Below are 24,618 nucleotides of genomic sequence, written 5' to 3' on the forward strand. Positions count from 1 at the left end.
AATATTAGGTCCCTGAATACCCATTATTTTAGTTAAAATTTAGTTACAGTCCTATCATTAAAGTTTGCAATTCTAAGCAATGAAAAATCAAAAACATTATTGCAGTCAAAAGAATCACTGCAAAAGAAACTTGGACTGAAATCATTAAAACACATTCAATTGCTGGAGAAAAAAAAGAAAAAGATTTAACATTATAAAAAAAACTATTTGATTATTATTTCTGAGAGCAATCAAACGGATCTTTTTGTACATCTTAAGTGCATTTTAAGAGTGTTTTTTGTTTCCTTTTTCCTTAAATATTAATTTGAAATTCCTAATGTGTACTTTTTCACATTATATTTGACAAGTCTTATAAAATGCCTAGTTAAGAAAAAATGTATGGTTAATCTTGCTAAATTTTTGTGATACAACTTTTAATTGTGTGTAAGAATACTTTTTTTAAATCCTTATTTTCATGTTAAAAAATTCTTTTTGTCATGGAAAATTTCTTCATATCAAGTTTTTTTTTTATTAGGGTAAGCTAAATAAGTAAGATCCAAGCTAGAGTGAAGGTGTACAAAAATGCATAAAAGTGTATGTTGTAAATGTGCAAAAATAGTGTCTTATTGCTGTTAAGATGCAATGTGTGTTATTTTTAAAAGTAGAACTCTATTCTAAATTTATAAATTTTAGAAATGTTTTAAACAAATTTTAAAGGAAATATCAAGCAGGACTTTTTACTTTCTACTTTACAGTGTAGCATTTATAATCAGTATAAGAAAAAATGCACCTTAAGGTTTAACATTTTATTTTTATTTATTCAGTTTTTGATATAACTTAGTAATAATAATTTTTTTTTGTTATGAGACAACATAGATAGTAACTGAAGGCAAGTTAACTACTCTACTGACATTATTAACTTGACTTTGAAATTTTGTAAAATTTTCTTATTTCAATAGAATGAAATACATTAAAGGACTATACTCTTATGTCTGGACATAGAGGAACAATGTTACATTTTTTGTTATTCAGCATAAAATAACATAACTTTTAGGTATTTTTCTGTGAAGTTATTTAAAAAAAAAATGTGAAATATTCGTGCCAGATTCTTGTTTTTCTTCTGATTTTTCTGAAGTCATTTTTCAAATTTTCCTACATTTTTTTTCCTACGTGAGGAGAATGCTTAGGAAAAATCTCTCACAGGAATTTACAGTAGGTAGTTAAAGGCATTTACATTACAAAGTATTTATATATTTAAGAAATAACTTAAGATCCCCTTTTTCATCAAACTGTCTCAAGGTCAAAAGGATGGTGCATGTCCAGTGTCTTCTAGATTTAGATGCCCACCGAAAAACAAGACTCCGCCCGCCCTGCCCCCCAAAACGGGTGATTTTTTTGATTTTTAGTTATTATTTTTTTAAAAAAATTCCCAATAGCTCACGTAATTTATGTTTTCAATTCTGATTATTAGTGTGCTGAAAGAAGAAATACATTTAATTTCATAAATTATAAATTTTAATTACTTAGATAAATCAAACTTAAACTACTTTTATTAAAGCTAGATCTACTTTTGCTCTGAACACTTCATATATGTAACCTATTTTTTTACATTTCTAAACGTCGAACTCTTTTTTTCTTATCATATACATTTTTTCTAATTGTTTTATAAAGAATCCGGCGTGGATTCAAAACCCCTTAAGTTTAATGGCTGTTGTCTGCAGTGTGAATATTGAAAAGGAATTTAATTTCTTTATTTTTTCAATTTATAATTAATTATACTTTTTTTTTAAAAAATGATTTCTTATCTAAATTAATTTATTTTTCATTTGGCAAAATTGGTACTCTGTTTTTACAATTTATTTTAAGTTTTGAGTTTGATTAAAAAATAATAGCTTCTATAATTTGTTTTGTAATTAGTTTGTAGTAATTAAATCATATTAAGCTGTTTTTAATGGTATTAAGAATTTTTATTGCAGTATTGTTAAGTAATATTAAATATTATTTGTACATTTTAGAGTTCAGATCCTTCAACGTGAAAAGAATTTTAAAATAAAAAATCTTATTGAAATAAAATTTATAATATGTAATATATATCTTTTAAACAAATATGATTTTTATGTACCATATGAAAACCATACATACCACATAAAAACCATATGATGATATGGTTTTTATGTATAAAATTCTCCGATGTTTCGTTCAGGGCTGCTACAACCCTAAACACGAAATTACCTGGCATGGTTTTTGTATAGCAAGTTAATTATTTGTTTACTAAAACTACTTTGGCAAAAAGACCTTAACTAATAAATTTGTTAATTAAAAATTAAAGTTTTTTTTATATAGAATTTATATATCATACTTAATAAGTCGGGTTAATTTTGGTTTATTAGTTTGCATTAATTAAATAATATTAAACTTTTTATTATTACTGGTATTAAGAATTTTAGTACAGTTTTATTGTTAAATGGTATTGAGTATTTATAAATCTTAGTAGAATTTTAATCATTAAACGCGGGAAAAAATTCTCAATTGAAATAAAAAATTACACTCTTAAATCTGTTTTTTTTTTTTTTTTTTTTTTTTTGTAATTATTTTTTGCTAAAATATAAGTGCAGAAAAATCTTAATTACTAATCTTGTTAATTTGTATGACAGAACAGGAAAACTTAACAGATAGTTTATGTTTTCTCAGAATTAAGAAGAAACTTCGAAAACCCATGTTTTTTTCAAAATAGATTCAAATAAATGTAAAATTCGCCTCATCGATTTAGATTTTTTTTAAAACTCGCAAGAAAATATTTTTGTTTGTTGTTTATTTGATTTGATTTGCCTGATCAAACAAAATATTTTTAGACATCAAAATTTAATTTTTGAATAATCAAAATGTAAAAATAAAAATTTAAAATGCAAAATGTCAAAGTGAAGTGTACATTGATGTACACTTCAAAAATGCAATATCAAAATTAAACTGAATATTTTTGTTTAAATTCGTGAAAGAGGGTTTTTACGGTGCAAGAGTGACTTTTAAAATTTCTCTTTTATAACATATTTTATATTCATTATTTGAAAAGAGGTGCCAATAAGTTAAAAATTATACATTTTTGCCTTTTTTGATATTACCTTTTGCTCTGTATATTTTCAATTAACCAATATTAGGCTTAAACAAATACAACATGTCTTCATAGAACTAGTTAAGAAAATGGTGGTATGGGTAGTGTGGACAATGACTCTGTTCAACTTCCAATGGAATAAATGTTTATTGGTTAAATATATAACTCAATTGATGCTATGCATTTCCTAAATCAAAATGATTTTGTAGAATAATATACCTTTACAGTTAATGATTTCGATATTTAGCACAAAAACCTTACGATTAAGATCCCTTAAAGGTTTTAAGAAAATTTAAAGGTGATGTTTTATCAAGTTTGATAAAAGAATACCATTCAATATAGATAAATGAAAGAATTTTTGCCATACATTAAATTAAAACAGCAAATGGTTCTCTTTTGACAGTTGTTTTCATTGAGGGAAATATTACTAAACCATGCGCTCCTCATTTGAACCATTTCATCATCAAGTTAAAACTATGGTTATTGCAACTGATTCAATTTTAAATTGATTCATGCTATCAAATAAAATCGAATTGAATACTAATTTTTAATGTGTTGATTTTGTTTAAAATGTCATTTTTAGTTAAGTGAAGTGCCCTCCATAAGGCTTAGATTGTAATTGATTTAATTTTATCTTTAGATATACCTTTCTGAGTTATGATAAATGACTACTTAATAAATTATCAAATTTGTCACTAGCACCTTAGTTTGTCCACATTAGTCCTGTGTAGTAGAGCTACTGAGGATAAAAACAGCCTTTTTATATCTATAAAAAATATTACAGAATAACTAAACAACTTTGTAATTCTAGATATAAACCAGAATACAGGTAATCATTCAGATTATTAGTGAAAAAAAATTCTTGACTAGTTAGAAAAATATATTTAATTAGATTTTTTGAGAAATTTGTAAGAAATGTATCTCTCCAAAATGAACCTCCAGAAGAGAACTAGCCTATGTTACTTCATATAACCGAACCCTCAGCTTTACCCTCCTTTAAAATATTTCACCTTAAAAAGTTCTTTAATAATGTTTGAATTGTAAACTCAAAAATATGTATATGTTTTCAGCACAATTTGGACACTCATCTGAGAATTGAGAACATTGATATTTCTTCTGGCGTTCTCTTTATGATCATGATACTAAAATGGTATATGTTGCTGGAAAGGCCAAATATTTATTTGTTTTTATTTCTTTTAGAGCCTCAAAAAAAGAATATGCTATTTTTATAACTATTAAGAGTTTGGAACATCACAGGGTTCTTAGTTATCCTGATATTCTTGATATTTCTGATCATATTTTGTCCCAATTTTTATCTTTTTTGTCATGATGTTCCTGATTTTTGTGTGTGTTCAGAACATTCCATTTTCTACAAATAAAAATCATGTATATAATTACTGCCATAAGTTTGAATTTTCCATTATTTTGGGAATGGTTAAATTAATTTTGAAAAATTTGTATTTTCAACCCAGCATCGTTTTATTTTATGTAATTGTGCTTTTAAAATTCACAATATTTGATGATTCAAATTTATGGAGTGCTCATTTATATGCACGATTAAGTCATGCAACCTTACCTGCAGGATACTTTGTTTCAAATTATTTAGGAATGCAGTTACTTTACGAAAAAGATACTCAATAAATCTTATGTAATATAAAATTTTTATGGTGAAGAATTCAAGGTTCATACGCTTATTTATGCAAATGCAATAACAAACATTGCAGTGTTGAATTCTGTAGTTTTAAAAGTCATATTGATTTATCTCTTTCATCTGATTTTAAAAATATTCGATTCTAATCATGTCATAACAATTTCGAATGGGAAATTGAGGTATTATCCACTAAATTAATTTTGTACAAAAGTGTTAAGAAACACAATCACTCTGCTTTTGTTTCAAGATTATTGAAACCCTACTTTATACTTATTTGATAAACACATTGACTGCCGCGTCACCCATATTCAGATAACAGCATAGTTTCTGATCAGGCCACGTAACCCGTATTGGGGTGATGCTTATTTGCAATGACTTCTTGCGAAGGATATTCATATGTTTTTTAAAAGATATTTCACAGGACGTAACAAAACTATTGAATTTTTATAAATGTAATACAAAAATGATTTATTAAGGAAATTATTGTGAGCCTCATAAAAGCTTTCTTGTTCACTTCTATCTGACTCACTAAAAAGTAAGTTTTCCATTTCTTTTTTTTTTTTGAAATTTCAACTAATTAGAGTAAAAACTTTAAGTTATATTCCTCTTTACTCAGCAAAGATTCAAACTGATCATGTGAAGTTGTGAGATGAGAAGAAACAGACTCAAATAAACAGACATGATATCATGGAAACAAAATGGACCGAGATATTGTTCTTGTGACCGCCAGAGACTCATATTATTAAAATATCGTTGGGACTTAGCAGAATACACTTCATACTCTTGGCCTGAAGGAGATTTCACTGCAAATGCATGCGGCAGTCAATGTGTTAAGGAAGTCCTGAACTCGATTACAAAATCTAATTAAATATTGGTATGAGGAAATGTTAACTGATTGATACTGATTATTTTTTTTATTTCAATGTAACAGCACTGTAAAAATTTTTATGTATTGATTTAAAATTTTGTGTGTATTGATCTCCTTATATGTATCATTATGTATGTTCAGTACTCCATTAATAGAACTGTACTGGATACCATTATCTGACTAACACTATCTATCACTAACTATCTGACTAAACAAAGTTTTGAAACTAAAAATATTATATTTTGTATTTCTTTTGTGATAAAATTCACTTTTAATGTACTTAAGGGAAGCAAATTATTATTTTTTTAAAATTTGTCTTTAAAAAAAAAAACAAAAAAAAAACAGTCTGGTTTATAAATACTTCGCAAAAGAAATGTTCTGAATTTTTTTCTTTGGCTATCACTAAAACAGAACAACTGTTAGTTCAGGATTTGAGTATTTTTAGCCTGCACTCTTTATGCTAATTATGAAAATGGAAATGTCTATGCGAAGAAGAGTCACAGTTAATAGAAATAAAAAGCATTTGTAATCTAATTTTTTAATATTTGAAAAATTACTATAAGACTGCATTATTTAAGTTTGCAGAACTTTGCAAAAATTAAGAATTATTCTTTGATTTTTTATAATTTTCTTGTAGGAAGAAAAATCTGGTCAAATTAAAAACTTTGGACTGTTTTCCTGACCAAACTTTTATGACCATATTTCCCAGATAGCGAGCAATATTCCCCTTCATTTTGGGGTCAGTAATTCGAATTCGTAGAAAAAAGGGTGTGTTGGTTCAGAGAAAGTAAGTTTTGTGTCTGATTTCTTGATTTAAAATATCATCTGCACAAATTATTTGTGTCACCCACTCAAACAATTGAGTCCTAGAATGTGAAGATCCGATCATTAGATCAAAAGTTATTCAGGGTGCTCTGTTTTTTGTTTTGCAATTACATTAGGTAATTGCAAAACAATTGTACATTAGGTAATTTTCTATGGATTTTTAAATTTTATGGTGTTTGAAATTATAACTCTAATGATTGAGGACCCCAAGCTATGACTTTTTTTTTATTTTCCTTTGTAAAAGAGTTTCCAAAAACACTCTTAATCTTGCAGGGCAAAAGTTTTTTATTGGTAGACCAATAATTGTCTGAAAACCCTTTTTTTTAAAAAATATTTTGGAAATCATTCCTTGCTCAGAAAGGTCTTTTTCAGTTAAGAAATAAAAAATCAGGCAGACTTGTATGCACTTTTAAGGAAGCAATTATTGAAAAGATCGCTGGGGACATGCCAGGAAAAGGGTTTTTGAAGCTTAGCATACATTTTTAATCACATATAATTTTTTAAATCATTCATTCTCAAACGTTAAGTAACATGTAAATTTTTAGATGTATCAAATCATTTTAAAATGTTAACAATAATGGTATTAATTCAACGTTTAATAAAATTTATCATTTATTGTATGATATTAGAAATCTATGGCACTAAATTGTCGCATTTGGTTATAATCATTCACAAGGAATGTTTCAAAATTTTGTAGAAAATTTAACCTTTGAAACATAGCCAAAGAAGGAGATGAAAAAAATCTTCGATATCTTCATCTATATTTTCCTCCTTTTTATTTTGCTGTCCTCACTCAAAGTTATTAACATTATGAAATCGCCCTCCCCTTGTCATCTTATTACACTTTTTGGAAAAGAAAATTCATTAATCTAAAAATAGATTTGTTCTACAAAATCTGCATATGATGTCTAATATACTGCATATTATAAAATCACTGAAATTTCGAATGTTTCCTGGTCTTAATTTCACTATAAATTATGTTTGGGGTTACTGAGGCGTTATTTTAGGGTAGCTTAGGCAGAGTAACTTTGATTGGGGGTTTAGCACTTTGCCAAAACAAATTTCCCTATCTACTTAGTGGGGAAAACAGTGGAAAGAAACGAAGGTTACCCACAAGATAGCCATATCTGAAACAGATGGAGATTCATCGTGTTCGATTAATGTCAAGTGAAGAAAGTGAAAGGCTTGATGTACAACAGGCAGTAGTGCTTAGAAGGTAGAAGTGCTGAAATACCTTTAGTAAAATATCACATTAACTACTAAGGATGCTTTTGTTTCTTAAAAGAAAACATTTAATGGTTTTAAGAATTGCTACCAAATTTTTTTTTAAATACATTCGAACCTCTTTCACTCAAAATTGGCAGGAGTATCATAATTATTTATGTTAACCAGATTTCATCTTGTCCGATATATTCTGAATAATTGACACATTATGCACATGCTTCTTATCTATGTTGTGAACTTTCATGTCAGCTCGAAATTTTCATGTTAAATATGTAAAATACAGTAATAATTGATTGCTGACTCCCGGGACCGAACATATATTTCATGTAAAACGATATTTCACGCTAAGTGATTTCGCATTAATGAGGTTTGACTGTATTTCCTTTTTTTTTTCACATGAAGAAACTGATATTTTTACCTTTTTCATTCATGTGAGAAATGATAAACACAAAGGAATAAAAGATATTGTTATCAACATATTTACATCTAACTTTGTGACTACCCTTGGAAATTCTTTTAAGTTCTACTTTAGAACAGGGAATTCGTTTTTTGATTCTAGTTACTGTTTTACCTTCTGCCTGGCAATGTATTCGTGTCATGATGTCTTATATCAGCTAATTGTCGCTTGTCTTGATGGTATTTCTTGATTTTATTCATTAAGTATTATCAGAAATATATTGTAACTGGTTTTATATATTTACTTATGTATTATATTCAAAACTTATTTTTAACTAGTCTGAACAATTTCAAGAAGATTTGTTCCTGACACTGTTGCACCTACTCCATCACTTACAGCTAAAGAATGGCTGAATGAAAAAGAAAACAAAAATCCTATTCAGATATCTATGAAGGTAAAGTAATAGTCATTGTATGTTTCGTAATAACTGTAGATAAAAAAAAAAAAGAATTAAAATGCATAGCTGTCAGCTTTCATGAAAAGATTGGTGGATTCCCAACTTTTGAGGAAATCTTCTATGCTCATAGAATATATTCAAGTCTTACAAATTTTTGAATTTTTTTTTAACAATATCAAAAAAGTTCGCATTTTTGCAATTTTTTTAAAAATATTACTGCAAATACTATGTTAAATTTTCATTCAGTTGAGTTTTAGTAAATGTTTTAACTGTGATTTTTATTTTATCAAGCATTCGGGTAAATTTTTGAAGTAACAGATTTAAAATACCACTTTATTAGACAAAGTAAATTTTTTGGTTCTTCTATCTAAGAGAAAATTATCTGCGTGTATGTAGTGTACATAAAATCTTAATGCTGTTAGAATTTTAATATTGTCAGAATATTAAACTCATTTTTGGTTTACTTTGAAATAACAAGGAAAAGCCCCTAACTACTCCAAAATGTTTCCTATTATGTCATATATTGTGTCGTATGAAATTTTTTTTTGTTTTGATTTTGTGAAAAACAGAAAAAAGGATAAAAGCTGCAAAAGTAAACTCATTGAATTATACTTATATATAGGTATTTTGTGTGAAAAAATATATAATGATTCTTCAAGACACAAGAAATATTTTTAAACAAATCTGTATATCATGATCTCTATATATCTTTAATTTCATTGAAGATATTTAGAGATATCACTATTGGCAAAAAAATATCTAGATTCACAATTCTAAATATTTTGTAATTTCCAAAATATATTTCCAAAGTGTTTCAAAGTACTCAGTCTGCATCAGTCAATTTTCAATGATAATAGAATAATAAAAAAGGAAAACTAATGAACTTTTCTGAAATACAATTGATTAACTTTTTTTTTTAAAAAAAATGCATATGTGTGTAAATACCATGTTGTTAATTAGTTATGGATTAAAAGCATGTGTAATGAAATATTCTTACTGCATTTTGTATTTTTTTAAGTGTTAAAATTTATACATTATTTAAAAAGTTGTACTATTGTTTAAAAAAAAAATCTATCAGAAATATTTATTTATGAAAAAAATGGTTTAAGCACGATAAGATATGTATTAAAAAGGTAGTATTATCTAGTAACATATTTTTAAATTAATGAAAGTTATAAAAAGAATTTATTATGTATATAAGAAACTCATTCAGTTTTGTTTTATCCATTCCAATGTTGACACAGTTAAAATAATAAGTTAATTGTGTGATTGTTTGAATTGCCTTGGAACCAGTTGTACTAGAGTTTCTGATACTGAGTGAGTTTTAATGGTATATAATATGTTGTATATAATGCGTTGTATATAATATGAAGCAAACTGTTTTGTTTTTATTATACATTTATTAAATAAAATTAATAAATGAAATGAACTATATACATGATGAATATTAGTGGCGCTGCAGCAATCGCAGTAAACAATGAAAAGTAGTTCATGGGAGAACTTCCAAAGTTGAACTTGAAGGACTCTTGATTCTCTGACAGCGATGCAAAGTGGGGTGGGGGATGTGATAAGGGTAAAACAAGTAAGCGTACTTTTTTCATATTAAGGGAAAAGTCCCTAAATTCTTAATTAACTGTCTATTTTTTTTAGAACTATCTATTTCAATCAGTCTTTGCTCTGCAACGCTGCATGTATGTAGCTCTGTGCTATTAATGTCACTGTTATACTTATTTTCTTTCTTTAATAAATTTGTTAAGTTTAATTGTTTAGTTAATCACTGTCTCTATATTCCTCCTTTCCTTTACAAATCAAGGCCTCCAAGTTTTCATTTCAATGGTTGTAACCATAACATGCAAATGAGAAACGTAGAAATAATTTTGGTTTGTTTTTAAATTGAATTGTGTTTTATGTTTTGAAATATTATAGACGGGGGCTGGAGCCAGAACCAATAAACCAGTGGTTTATAATTCGGATCGTCAGTACTTAATAACTGTTGACAGAAACAATGAGAGGAAGTATATATTCATTTCAGAAGAAAACAAAGTTGATTACTGAGATCTGAGAAAAAACAGCAGTGAAGATGATCATCATAACAAGTAAAAAAAATAAATAATGAACCTAGAAATATTCTTACCTAATTTATTTCCTATTATTCCTTAACAGATTGTAATAATATATGGGCTTATTTCATGAACTTTTCATTTTGCTCTTACTAACATATTTTATCCATTATTAAATTGTCCATTATTTTACCCATTAGTATCATTAAGTACAACTCTTTCTACTAGAAATTTTTTTACGGCTGTTACATTCTGATACCTTAAGTTTTCATTGATTACAAAGTAATATAAATAAAATGAATTTTTATAATCAGTGTTAATTAAAGTTATATAAAAAAATTTCTTTTTAAATATTTAAGGAAATACTATTATTTTGAGGAAAATTATATAGGGTTAATTATATAATGTTATGCTAAAATATTTTTGGAATTAATACTGATTTATTAAAGGAAATTCATTTAGCTTATTGCCTTAAACTAATTGGATTGATGGTTTGAATTTTATTATTTTCGGAGTTTTACTTAATGTAAAGAATTGGTCTTAAACTTGAACTTATGCAAGTATAAGTAATAAATTCTATGACTAAATTCATAAATTCTGTGTTTATCTCTACAAATAAATTTGATGAGAAATGATCAAATGAATAAACACATAACATGCAAGAGAAAATAGCTTCTCAGTTTTAGGCTCTTTTTTTTTTCTCCTTATGCTAACCTTTACTGTTACCCACATTTATGTAAATCAAAGCGTGTCATTGGTATTTCTCATATATTATTATTATTTTTTGAAGTTTTTAGTAGATCGTTGCATAAATATTAGACAAATAGGAAAAATAGATTTTTTAGATTTAATGATTTTTATTTGAAGTATATATATATATATATTGTGTATATTGTGCAGTAGATTTTCCTATATGTAGAAAACTTATTGTTTCCTAAAGTGGAAGTTTAAGGCTGTAGGAATTAAATAACGTGAATTGATATGAATTTTTCACTACTTTTTATTAATGAAACTTCTTCACAATAATTGAATGCTAGACATTTTTAACTCCTTATAAATATATAATTTTTGTACTTTTAATATCACTATTTTGAGGATGACTTGAAAATTGTCGCAATAGCAGATTTCTCTTAATATGTCATACTCGTTAAAGCTTTTACTGTATTCATAATTCCAGGGCTGATTGTGCTCCGGAAAAAATCCGGATTTCCGGAATTTTCGCTGACAGTGATCCGGAAGTTTCCGGAGATCGAATGTCCAGACGTTTCAAAAAATCATTGATCACAGAAGTTTCTGGAAATCAAATTTTCAAAGGTGGCACCTAAAAACACAGTTTATTTTATTTGTTCTTAAGGTAGAGCTAGAGGGATACTTCATAAGCTTATATTCGTGATTAATATTCATTTTTTATCAGTAAACAGTTGTTATAATCATAAACTCAAGAAAGAAAGACATATTTGTAAATTTTAATTATTTCTCCAGGTCATCATAGGTATGTGTAAATGGTATAGGTATGCGTAAAATTTTAAATATATTTTAAGCAAACTAAGAAATATTGAGAAAAAGGAAAAAAACCTTGTTTAAATTTTTTTCTAATTTTTCAATTAAAACTGTTTTTTTTTTTTTTTTTTTTTTTTTTTTTTTTTAACTTAAGAAATTTTCCGGAATTTTGACTTGGGCTCACAATCACCCCTGTAATTCCATATTTAAGAAAACTTTGTTTTTGATACGGAATTTACTCAAAAGTTTGAAAAATATCTTCCATAGAGCAAGATTTTATACAATTGAAATGTTTTACATCTTTATCAAAAATAATTGAATGTATGCATCCCACTCTACTTATACATTATCAAAACTGAACTAATAATTTTAGTGATTCAAATAGTTTGAGTACAAAATAAATGATTTCTGCATGGGATATGCCCATATTTCTAAAGTAACTTAAGTATCTAATATTTCAGAAATCTTTAGTGTAATTTTGCATAAATATCCTTTTTGAATATAATAGAAATCTTCAACATCACTTATACTTTTATGTTTTTTTTCTTTAATTTTTATATTTTATTATAATATATATTATGTGTGTCTTTGATAAATTATTTAACCCAAACCAATTTAAACAATTACCATTTTATAAGAATTTAATTTTAAAACTGATGCTGTTCATTTTTGGATATTTCAGTTATAGTTTTATTATTTTGTTTGCCAAATTAGCTTTCTATAAGCTATGCAATAATCACAATATTGCAATTTTCTGTGTATGAAGCTTATATTTTACATTCCAATAAAATATAGAAATTACCTGAATTTTAATATTAACATTCAAAAATGTATAAATGTCAAATTCAAGAATGTTTTAAAAAAATTTCTGTTGGTGAAATTATTTCTTAAAATAATATTAATCAAATATTTATTTACAAATAGGAGATATATAATCCAAATGTGTTAAACTTAGCTTTGATTATTTTTTTAATTGTTAGGATTTGGCTATTAGTTAAGGAAACGATGGTTGGAAGATATTGAGGTGGATGTTAAAAACTGGAACTTTAAAATCCAGAACCGTTATTAATGATTAACCATCCGGAGCCAGGCTCGGGCTTTCAAGGGTCTGAGTTAAACTAGTGAGTATAATACTAAAGTAATCAACCTCTTTAAATTTTAAACCCTGATTACAGAATAAAGTCAAAATAAAATAATATATAATAAACTGTTAAAATAATTATGAAGGTTTAATAGTACTGAGTAGTTCGTTAAAACAATTTTATATGCATGTTTAAAAATGTGTTGTGAGCCGTGATGGCTCAAGGGATGGAACGTTTGCCTTCCAGCATCGGCTGGTCGATACAAATTCTGTGCACCAACCACAGTACTGATGTAAAATATCCTCTGTGGTAGACAACAAAGGGTTAAGAGTTCCCTTGCCGTCAGGCTAACCGTGGGTGGTTTTCGTTGTTTTCTTCTCCTTCTAACACAAATACGGGTTAGTTCCACCAAAAAGTCCTCCACAAAGGCAAATTATTTCCAATACTTGATCCAGGAGTTTCCTTGTCTTCTGGATTGAGTTCAAAATTACAAGGCTTCAGAGTTGAACATTAGTAGTCATAAACCCAAAACAATTGGGTTGGCTGTTCAATGCTGGGTTATAAATCATCTAAATCACTGTAGTGCACATTATTCCTTGCATAAATAGATTTTATTTTTAGACATATTAATAGAAGTGCCTATGCTAAATGGTAATTTATAATGATATTTAAATTTAAAAAAATGCTAAATTCATATTATTTATTCTTTAATTAATTAATTTTTTTATCTTTAGGAGATAAGTTGGGTCTGGAATGGTTTACTCCAACCTGTGAAGTTAACCATTGTGGGCATGCATCTTCAGCCGTCTTATTCTGTGCTTTAAGTATGTCAATTTTTATCCTATTTTTATTTATTTGTTTAATTATTTCTTTTTTTTTATGTGATAGTTTAACTTGATTATATCCTGCTATCAGTTACTAACCATCAGCTGTGGATTGCTGAATGTATTTATATTGGTCAAATTTTAAGACAAATTATTAAATTATTCATGTTTAAATTTATATATGGTTTATGTAGTTGCAAATATATATGTATGTATATTTATTTATATATATGTATATATATTTGTTTTTTTAAAATGCATTTTTTCTTATAGAAATATCAGTGTTTGTACGTACTGAGAATATCGGGAAAGCACAATTTGAAAAATTTAATTTTACCCTAAATCTAGGAATTCTCAGAGAATTTGACACTATCAAATTACAGATTATACAAATATTATATCAAATTTATCAAATTACAGAATTTCACTCTTCTGTTGATTAGAAAAATTTTTGTTGATTTTTCTGGTCCCATCTTCATTAGATGTGTGCTTGAGATTCTATTATTCTTAAGCGTTTCTGGAATGTTGTCGAATGGATGTCTGAGTTAGGGAACTTAAAATTTCTGTCTTAAAAGTATTTTTTTCATTCCACTTTTGTTTCTTAATTTCCTTTATTCATTGTAACAAATTATTGTTTTATTATTTTGGACAATACATTATTATTACAAAAAAAAAAGGTTTTTACCATCTTTAATGCTTATTCATACCTGTCAAGTTTCCTGTTTTTTTTTAACGAAAACTCCCTGTATTTTATGACTATTTCACGTTCACCCGTATATTGTAAAATTTCTCTGTATTTTTTGAAGAGATTTTTAAAAAAATTTTGCAATTAATATCCACCAATCATAAAATCACTTCTCTTATTCCTCAGCAGATGGCGCTATAGCCAGTTTTGCAGTTCTTGCACTGCTTCGCCCGTTAAACCGTATGTTGGGAGAATGCTGATGCGAGTTGTTTATTCAGTGAATTGTTTTTTATCTGATAACGAATGTGTTATTTACTTATGGGAATCTTGTTACAACTTTGTTTGTGTTTGCATTGTATTGTTACTGATCGTCAACAAAAAATTGATATTTCGGTTTTCAGAATTATTCATTGTGTATGACAATTAGATAGGCAACTAGAAAACGAACTGTATGAAAACAGCTCCAAAATATTACAGATATTATGTTAGGGATGTTATGTTAGGGAAATTTTCCCAGTTTCACTTATCACTTTCTGATAAAAAGCTTGTAAGCTTGCTTTTTATAAAAACTAATCTTTCTGGTAACTGTTATGAACAGAACTTTAATGAAAATTTCCTAGTCCGAGCAAATTAGCTACTTATGTTCGAAATATAAACATGTAAAAATTCTGTAAAATAAAGCTTATTAAAAATTATGAAAACTATTTTGATATTGAGCTCTTATTGTATAAGAAATAATGATTAATAATGGTTTAAAAAATCTTCTTTAGTCCGAGATTTATGTACATATTTTTATTGCATTAAATGTAGGTGATTATTTCATTTCCAATTCTCTTTTTCACTTACATGTTTATGATTGATGTATCAAAACTATACACATAGTCTGAATAATGTTGCTAGTAAAATCTCCATTACTTTATTTCTCCAATGTTGGCAATGTATGCTTATTTTATTGCATTTGCTTTCTTTAAAATTCATCTGCTTTTATAAAAAAATAAAAGCAGAATATTGTTTATGCATCAGCATACTTTATTATTAAGAAGAGAAGAGCATTATTTATTGTTCAGAAGAGACATGAAGCAGATGGCAGCTTTCTCTTTTTTGTGGTGATACTTTACCCCAATGTTTTTCCCTTCGCAATCAATAAATTAGTCCTATTTATTCGTGAATTTTATGATTAAGAATTGATCTCATCATATCTTGCTTTGTCCCAGGATTTAATATTTAGGTAAGCGCTTCTTTTAACAAACAATTCTGTTTGGCAATTTATAAGTGTCGTTTTTATTTAATTTGATTTATAAATTGATCTTTTATTTTATTATTTTCTTTTCTTTGTTATAGTCATCAATTTTGTTTTATATTAGTTATTTTGATGACATTAATAAATCTTTCTTTTATTATATATATTTTTTAAATTTAGCTCATTATAATTTTTGTTTAATTTCAATTAACTTATGAAATTTTTTTATTAATTTCAAAATTTCATCATCTTAATTAATATTTTTCTATTTATCCATCTTGTTTATGATTATTTTTCTTTCCTTTTTTTTATAAATAAAAGATCTTTACATACTGCATTTTCATTTTTTTTTCTTCCTTCTATTTTTAAGAAAGTTTCTTGACTGAATATGTTTTAATTTCAATTAAATACTGATTATTTGTTCAATGTTTTTAGCAATTTAATATTTTTTACAATTTTTTTGATGACTTAATTGAAAAATTGCTTTTATTTTATAGCTAAGGATTAAAAGTATTAGGTTATTATCATTTATTTATTTATAAATCTATTTATCCATTACTGATTATTATTTTTCATTTTACTTATTTTATTTTATTTATATATTACACTATTGAGTGAGAAAGCTTAATTGGGAATCAAAATTATAATTATGTTGATACAATATAATTATGATGATACGTAAAGTCAATCTACAAAGGGGAATGAGCTCCTATTGGTGCAGGCTTACCCTATTTTTTATTCTCTTTTGAACTATTGAAAAGTTTAGATGTCTCCCTATTTTTTTAAAAAAAATCTCTAAACAAGAAATATTTGTTAAAAAGTCTTTTTTAATTGAAAGAAAACTTTTTATATCTAAGAATGAACAACTTACTAAAAATGTTTTTATTACCTGAATAAAAATTATCTATGCTTAATATTAAAATGTGTTTAGATTTTTTTAAAAAATAGTTTTCTTTTTGTTGTATGAAAATCTTGCACATTATTTATTTAGAAATGTTGGGTATTATGCCTTGCCACTTACCTTCTTTGTGGATAATTAGGACTCAGACAACCAAAATTCCATTTCATTAATATATCAAATTGAAATTTGGTTTTGTATTTAATTTGACTAAAATTTAATAAAGTTTCAACTTTTGTCATAGGTTAAAAATGTAAAGTGTTTTTTTGTTTGTTGCTGTTAATAGTGTATTAATTTATTTTGCGATTTTTAGTTTTATATTTTATTCCCATAGATAACAAATCAGAAATTATATAATTTGAAACTCTTAGTGGTATTTTGAAAGCTAAATGCCTAAATAATAACAAGATATGAATTGATTTGCCTACCTATAATTTTACGTCAGTAAGTTATTCTTTTTAAACTAGTCTACTGACTAGCTTTCATTTATTTTCATCTCATGGATGAAAATAAATTAAACCACTTTTCCTCTATTTTTAGAGAGTCTTCTTGATTTTAAGTGCCATTTTAGTGTGTGTCATGCGTACCTTTCTGTCTTTAGCAAAATTGTGCAGATGTCTATAAAAATTTTTTTAAGGGAAGAGCATATATAATAAATATTTTGTACATGTTTTATATATAAATGTGCAGGCTTTAAATGAAGGAAGTTAAATGTATTATTTTAATTTGTAAAAATATATTATTTTAATTTGTAAAAATATATTATTTTAATTTGTAAAAATATATTATTTTAATTTGTAAAAATATATTATTTTAATTTGTAAAAATATATTATTTTAATTTGTAAAAATATATTAATTTTATTAAATTTAAAATTAAAATATGTTTTGTATAACTTTTCCGTTTCCTAAAGTGCTTTATAAGATTTTTATGTTTAAAAATAAAACATTAAATTTTTTTTCTTTTTTTTTAGAGTTTAAATAACTATAAGAATTGAAATATATTTCTATTAAAGTTAATGGGGAAAATATCTTTCCTGTAAGTCATATAAGTAAAACTTTTTTTTGTTTTTAACCATATAAATATCATAAATTTTTAATGCTAAAAATGATTGTGAAAAATTCTTACTCAATGTGAAAAAATTGTTTATGTGTAATTTTTTTCTTGTAATGTAATTTTTCATGTAACCAGGTGGAAATTTAAAATATCACATAGTCTAAAAATAGTTACTGAAATATTTAGGGAAATATCTTATTTGTTTTATTTATTATATTCATTCTAATTTTTATTCCAGGTAAGCCTGCTAGATTTTATTAATAATTATTTTTAAGTCTAATGACTTTGGTTAAAATTTTAAAAATAATTTTCAATTGTTTTGTTAATTTTGATACTTGTATAATCAAATGAGAAAAAATGCAACATTTTCAAAAAATTACCCTGTAGTAATTTTTGAAAATGTTGCATTACTGTAAATTTTACTTTGATTGGAATGTGAAACGCATAGAAATGTTTCCTCTGGCTATAAAAAAAGCACTACAGTACATTTTTTCAATTCTATTCTCAATTCTATATTGTGTATAGATTTAATATGATTTCTACTAAAACTGCAGGATATTTTGTTGTAGTTTTAATCTTTTTATATGAATATTAACATTACTTTTTTTTGTTTAAATTAAAAAAATGGATTTAGAAAGGAATATAAAATTACATACCTGCCAAGTATCCTGTGTTTTTTTTTACGAAGACTCCTGTATTTTTCGACTATCTCCTGTTTACATCGATATTCTCAAATTGGTTGAAGAAATTAAAAAAAAATTGGCAGTAAAATATCCACTGATGGCAAATATACTTCTCTTCTTCCTCAACAGATAGTGCTATTGCCAGTCATGCGCTATGTTTAGAGTTAATAATTTAAGTACCCCTTGCAATCAGGCTAACGGTGGGAAGTTTTCGTGGTTTTTCTCTCCATGTAATGCAAATGCTGGCTAGTTCCAACAGAAAATACTTAATGAAGGCTAATTTCTCCCTATACTTGATTGATCAAGGAATTCCCTTGTCATCTGAAATAAGTTCAAATTTACAAGGCTACAGAGTTGAACATTAGTAGCCGTAAACCCAAAATTGGATTGGCTCATTAACAATGGTTATAAAATAGTTTTAAGTAATTATAAATAGTAGTTTATAAAAAGTATTTAGATTAAGAGATTCTTCTTAATTTATATTCTTTAGATTTAGATTGCTTTCTTTAGAGATCTCCTTTAGATTTTGATCAAGATTTACATATTTTTTACTTCGCTAAATATAAGTGCTTATGTTATTTCCAATTTTAAATTTCTCTTTCTGACTTACCAAACTATGCATGATGTATCAAAACTTTATGCGTAGCCTAAAAAATGTCTCTAGTAAAATCTCCGTTATTTTATTTCTCCAATGTTAGCAGGTATGAAATGACATATTATTATGTGAACTTATATTTATTTCAAAATATTTTCTTTAAATGGTTTTGACATTTTTTAATGTTATAAATTTTTATTATTGTTTATTTTAGGTGAAAGGGAAGTTTGATAAATTATTCAATGTAATTCAAACATTTATTTAATTTGCTTATGAATTGCTCTATGAATTGTATTATATTATTTATATTAATTTTATTTCATTTTCAGGCTGTTGTCGGCTCATTACCAGTTGAAGATGTTGTTTTATCGGAATCTTAAAAACTATTGATTAGAATGTGTAATGGGAATCTTAAAAACTATTGATTAGAATGTGTAATGAAATTAATAAGTATTGTTTAATTACTACTCCATTATGTTATTAATTATATTTATTTTAAGGTATTGCCTTTATTGCTGTTATTTTCGCATTGGTTTTGTAAACTGTTTATTTTACTTGTACTATTTTATATTTAATGATGCATGTGATTTTCCGTTAAATCGCGGACTTCCGCAAATCAATAATTTATATTCTGTCTAAAATTTATCGGGATTCTGCTAATCTGAAATTTAAATTTGTTACAATGCTGATTCTCATAATGAGGATTGAATTCAGTCCTCCATTTAATATATATTTCCATTTTATTTTTTTCTTGAATTAAAGCTTTCAAAAAAAAAAAATTTTTTTTAAACGAAAATTTGAAAACAATTTTTAGTTAAAATATATTTTAAAAAATTAATTTTTTTTTGTAGAATAGTGTTATTTTTATATTGAGTGTTATTGACTGAACTTGTGTAAATAAAATTTGCATTGTTAAATCTGGATCTGCTTGAGTTTAAATTGTTTTTCTCGATATTTTGAGATGCTTAGTTAAATTAAAATGATTTTTTAATACATTATCTGGGAGCAACTTTAATGATGCAGTGAAAAATAGAGGTATGAATGGCTCCAGGAAAGAGTCAGAAATTTAGCAATTGGCGTGAAGAGATATAAAAAGTGTAGCTGTTATTTTTGGTATGTTTGCTTTAAAAATTAAATCAATAAAATAGAGAAGGAAAAATAATCAACTCAATGATATAATGAATCGACCACTCTCATGATAAGTGAAGGCTTTTTTAAATATTCTGTTTAATAACAGACTGTGTTAATTGGTCAAAAAATAAGTTCAGTCTTGAAAGTTTTTCAGAGTGGCATCCATGAATATTATTTATTGCAATACTTGAATCACACAACATACATTTAATTAACCCCTTCTTAAGGGAATCGGTTCATTTCACAGCTTTTAAAATCCTTTTTTTCTTTCTCTCTTTCTTTTAATGCCGTGACGACTCATAAAATATGAAAAGGAAGTAATTATATAATTTTTTCAATATCTATATTCTTTTCTGTGTTCATAAGAAAAAAATATTGTATAAAAATTTTTATATCTCTTTAAATTTTGTGAATGTTACTTTTGTGCATTAAAATTACCATCTTTTAAATATCTTCTGTGTACAGTGCGCAAAAAAAGATATCACGCTAAATAACTTTCATTCTAATGATCAAATTTTCATTTTTTAAGTGTCAATCTAAATGGTGACCTCAAATATGCTAATTATTAAGTGCTAATCATTAATTAAGTTATGAAATCAAACAGAAATATGTATTTTCTCTGCATTAACATATGTGTTTTTTTGCATCTTTTCATTCTTAACTTTCCAAATATAGGGGGTAGCCGCAATCTGGTAGGGCCGCCACTCAACAGTAAAAACAGGGAAAACCTGGAAAATACAGGAAATGTAAAAATCACCTAAAATAACAGGGAATTTTTATTTTTTCTTTACAAACTGGGAAAATACAGGGAATTTTGTTTCTTATTTTTATCTTTTAAAAAATAGTGACCACTCAAAGCGTAATGTATGAGATATTTAACCATGATATTTCAGCTATACTAAACTATTTCATTTACTATAGCATTATTTAAGTATGCTCAGCTGTTTTACCAGCAATTAAAACTAATAAATGTAGTTTGCCTAATATAGCTCACACAAGAGCACAGTAATTGTGTTTCCTCTTAATATATTGCGTATATGTACAGGGAAAACACAGAAATTTTTTTTCTTCCTGATTTGAGTGGCAACCCTGTCTGGAAAATATGGTCCCCATAATTTGATCAGGGGAGCGTTCCAAAGTTTCGACTCCTTAATGTTAATTTCACTTTTTGTGTTTTTAATCATATTTTCAAAAATACTTAGGAAAATTTTTAAAAAAAATTGCACTCACTCATAAAACCTGTTTACTCAAACATAATTCCTTGAAAAAAAATGTTTGTAATCTATTACTTTTTCTTATTTAATTGCAGATGAAAATTTTTTTAATTATGTGGTATGAATTTTTTTATACCATATTATTCTATTTTTTCAAGAAAAATAAAATAGAAATCAAATTATTAAAGTAAAAATTTTGATATCAATATTTTTAAAAAGTAGTTTGATTTAAGCAATTTTCATAGAATCTTAAGAAAAATTACAATTTACTAATGTTCTAGAAATTCAGAAAAAACATTCTAAAAATACTTATTTTGATATTCTCTGTAAGTTTTTATGATTCTGTTACAATTTACTGTTGTACTTAAATTTTCAGGCAAGAGTTTGAATCATTCAAAAATAATGAAAATGAATTATTGTCTACATCTTCAGAGGTAGTTGGGGTGATAGTGACTAGCAAGAGACAAATTCGATTGCAAAGATGATGCTGGAAATCAGTGTGACTTTATATCCCGTTACTTTGCACCCTGGTTGGGAGTAGCTGAGGACCCAATTACTGGTATTTATCTTATCTTAATTATTTGATGTTAAATTTATAATTATGCAAAATGAAACAAAAAGTTGAGGTTTTGAAATTTTTGTTTTTTTGATGCTATATATAGCCAGGCCTCAGTTGATCTATTTTTCTTTTAAAATAAAAAATCTCAAGTGACAGATGGTAAAAAATATATTTCATTATGAAAAACAAAAAACTTTATTACCTTTAAATATGAAGTAAGAAAAATTTAAATCGTTTTAATACTCTTGTTACCAGCCTTTAGATAAATCCGATAAAGTCCCATCTCTGTTTTGTCTCTTGTCGACCGTAATTTTTTTATGTCTTTCACTTTTATTTTTGAATTTCTTTTTTGGACACTTAGCATTTATTCCTTTTAAAAAAATATTTTGGTTTCCTCATTTAGTCTGGTGGGTCTTGAGAATGGGTGGCTATGTTCATAACACACTGAATTAAATGTTTGAGAAAGTAAGAGAGTAGATGAGAGTCCATTATATAAGGTTGTTTTTTTTTCTGTAATAGTGTAAATTATTAAATTTTCTGCTAATTTTTGCTGTGAGAGCCATTGTTTTCATTTCTGGTCATTATTGTTATTTTTAGTTGCGTAATATATATGATTGCTTCGATTACGACTTGGATTTATTATAAAATGAGTAGTCACAGAAGCTATTAAAGTTTTTTCATTTCCTTTTTTATGTCCTTTGTTTGTTTCGTTTTTGTATGAGTATGCAATGCTGTTTAAGCTTAACCCAGTGTAGTTGATTTTCTCAAATTCCTTTTTTGAAATAATATGAGTGTAAGATGCAGGATTTTAGTTTCGTTAATTCTATTTTTTTTTTAACCCTGAAGCTTTATTTTCTTTTAGAATAATAATTTTTACTTTTATTCACTTTATAATTGAAAAATCCATTGTTCTAGAGTTGGCTCCAGTTCCAACTTGTTCTGATTGATACTTTATTGTAATCATGGTTAGAAATTAAGAAAATATAATCACTGGTACAATAAACAAGTAACTAAAATATATTACTACGTAATTCATACACAGTTTCAATGGTCTATTTGCTTGTCTCTATTTGAATTTGCATTTTAAGTTGATAGAGTGAATGTTAAATGAAATATAAGTACAGAGAATATAAAAGCATGGAATATGGAGAATAGAAAAATTAATGGAGAATAGATTATAGACAATTAGGATAATGATATAATGTAGAATATGGTCAATAATAGAATATGGGCAATAATAGAATATGAAATTGTCAGATGGAACTTCATTCCTAATTATGAAGAAATATTCTATTTTGTGCTATATGCTGTTTTTTATTATTTAAAATTATATAACTAAAACAGCTTACCATTCGTTAACAATGATTGCTGGTCAAGGAGGCCATGGATTATTTATTCTATGATGGTCTGATTTAAAATTTAGCAATCGCGGGCACTCATTAGTTTTGAGCCCTGGTTGTAATTTTTTCAATTTAAGATATCTTTTTTTAATCTTAAATTGTTGACAATAACTTTAAATGTTAAAGAATATTACCTTTTTTCATTGTATAATTGGAAACTCTGTTGCTTCTATGTTGTCTCCAGTTCAAGTTCAGTTTAATTTAAATTCTATGGTAATACTTGTTTTAGTTAAAAGTAAAGAAAAATTTAATCATATTTTCATGTTTTTATCAAATGTTTTGACCTTTTATTATTAATAATTATTTTATTAAATTACTTCTCAGGTTCTGCTCATTCAGTGCTTGCTCCATATTGGTCTAAAATTCTACAGCAGAACTGTATTTGTAGAATTATTTTTCTTTAGTCTAATTATTGGGGTGCACCAGCTGTGGTCTGCTGACTGTAGATGTGCGGCCCACAGGAGCGTCTGACTGCAATAAAAAAATTTCTTTTGATTTGGTTTTTGCTTAAACATTATGAATTTTCTTTAATTAAAATATTTAATTCAAATTTATATTACTCTATAAAATGCATATATTTTTTGATCTATCATTCTTTAAGCTTCTGTTTGGTTAGAATTTATATTTCCTCTTCCAATATTTATGTATGCATATATATTTAGCAAATTAATTTTTGTGAAAAATGGAAAAAGTTTTTTAAAAAAAGTATTAGTTTTTTTTAGTTTTAAATAAATTAAAATAGTTAAAAGTATTTAATTTTCTGCAAATATGTTATTAAGTTTACTGATAAAACTATTTAGTGCTTCATAATGTTTAGATTAAAATCATTATATTTGCAATTAACTTGACTAAATATGCGTGCAACCCTGTGTTAATCTACCTGCCATGCAAATGGCACTTACTTAAAAAACTTGGGCACCCCTACAATAAGTAATTTTTCATATGGTTTTTCAATTTATTTTATATTTGAATATTCAATTCAATGCATACCCTGATATTTTGGGAGAATGAGGAATTTTTCAAATTTTACTGAAAATTGTTTTTTGTTTTTTTTCATGAATTATTGTATTTTGTTTTTTCTTTTGTCTCCCATGATTGAAGGAGACCTTTTTGTACTATTTTAAATTTGTCAAAGGGAGAAAGCTACACTTTGGTTGCAGTGAAAAGATATAATTACCAAG

At 26.2% G+C, this 24,618-nt stretch overlaps 1 long non-coding RNA gene across 1 annotated transcript in view; it reads left to right on the forward strand.

The window, feature by feature from the left end:
• Window positions 1-24,618, forward strand: part of LOC147801900 (uncharacterized) — a 38,607-nt gene that overhangs the window by 10,493 nt on the left and 3,496 nt on the right. The window contains exons 3-9 of the long non-coding RNA XR_015430609.1: window positions 6,245-6,394; window positions 8,392-8,507; window positions 10,437-10,606; window positions 13,051-13,191; window positions 13,887-13,976; window positions 19,463-19,567; window positions 21,855-22,037. This is a non-coding gene — a long non-coding RNA (uncharacterized LOC147801900). The remainder of the gene's footprint in view (window positions 1-6,244; window positions 6,395-8,391; window positions 8,508-10,436; window positions 10,607-13,050; window positions 13,192-13,886; window positions 13,977-19,462; window positions 19,568-21,854; window positions 22,038-24,618) is intronic.

The sequence above is a fragment of the Parasteatoda tepidariorum genome, chromosome 11, assembly GCF_982258835.1.
Source record: "Parasteatoda tepidariorum strain Cologne lab strain chromosome 11, Ptep-v5.0, whole genome shotgun sequence".
Classification (NCBI taxonomy): Eukaryota; Metazoa; Arthropoda; class Arachnida; order Araneae; family Theridiidae; genus Parasteatoda; species Parasteatoda tepidariorum.